The following is a 1,461-nucleotide window of genomic DNA, read 5'->3' as shown; positions in this document are numbered from 1 at the left end:
GCCTGTTCACGTTGCCTTGCTTCAGCACGCTCCCACTATTGCCGGAGCTGCAGCCAGGGGTCAACCCCAAATCCTGTATAAAAAATGAAGGGGAGGGGTATAATCTTATCTCCCCAACCCCAACAAATCCAACCAGAATTTCCCTGCATTGGGAAGGCTAGGAGCATGACATCAGAACAAGGATTGCATGTTTAAAATGGCATTGTGTGCACATGAACAACATCAACGTATATGCTTAATATTAGAGCAAAACTCTGGAGCTGCTTAAGAACCCTTTGCAGCTCCTTAAGTTCCTGCCCTCCCCAAATTCCACCATTTTTGTCGTTTTACAGCAGTGTTTTTTTCCCCCAAACTGGGCCACTTTAAGATGTGTGGACTTCAACTCCCAGAATTCCCCAGCCCGCATGCTTTAAGATGGGTGGAATGCCAGCTGGGGAATTCTGGGAGTTGAAGTCCACACATCCTAAAGTGACCCAGTTTGGAAAAAAACACTGTTTTACAAGAAGTAAAATCACCCGGATTGGCAGGAGGCTTAATGCATTTATTTTCCATCCACTTCCCAATGCCCCCCCCAGAACAAGCAAAAGAGGGGAGGTGAAATGGCTCCACCCACTTTCAAAATACCTCCCGATTGCCATCCTGGCCCCTACAAGAAGGGGCAAAGATTAGCTTGGACAACTTCAGCATTTTTGGCTGTTTTCACTGTTTGGCCATGGTGATACCTTTTTGCTAGCAGCTTAGAGCCCAAACGCTTCCCAGCCTTGAGTTAAAATCGACGGTTTTAACTGGTCCCTGCCACTTTTGAAAAGCGGGGTCTCTTTTAATCTCTCTCTCAAAAAACGGGTGAGCGTGGATGTCCTCCGCCTCGGGATCTTGAGCCCCAGCCAAAGTATCAATCAAGCCAATCCTGGTAGGAATACGCCAAGGATCCACTTGCAATGGTGTTGATTGAAAAACTCCAGATTCCAGGTTTCCAAGAGAGTTTCCCCACCTTCCCTGGTCAGGAAGTCGTCAAGCTCGGAGGACGTGTCCCAAGCGTGTCTCTGCAGCCAGCTTTGTGTGCCCTCTAATAGCAGAGGAACCATTTAAAAAACCCCTGGCCTGGAAAATGGAGGCAGAAGCGTCAAACCGACAATTGGTGGCTAGATTCCAGTTTGTCCCGCTTCTTGAGATCCACTCAGGGCTCCAGCCTGCAGTTCCTCCAACCAGGGTTGCATTCAAAAGTGTAGCATCTCACCATCTCTAAACCCCACTTTTCCCTTTGGATCCAGCACAATTGCACTCTCAGTTCCCCTCCTTTTCATCCATTCCAGCTCCCAAGGAAGCGATCCCGCCCTTCCCAGTTCCGTCTACCTGCTGGTTGAACTGGCAGACGAAGATCTGGGGTGAAGGAGACTGTGGTTTCCTGCTAACCGTTAGCATGAACTAACCCCTTAAGTCTAAATTCAGAGTTGCTACGCG

This window comes from Python bivittatus, unplaced genomic scaffold, assembly GCF_059951505.1.
Source record: "Python bivittatus isolate LINGU-HERP-01145 unplaced genomic scaffold, Pbiv_v1 ctg000160_np1212, whole genome shotgun sequence".
Lineage (NCBI taxonomy): Eukaryota > Metazoa > Chordata > Lepidosauria > Squamata > Pythonidae > Python > Python bivittatus.
Note: the sequence above shows the minus strand (reverse complement) of the source record.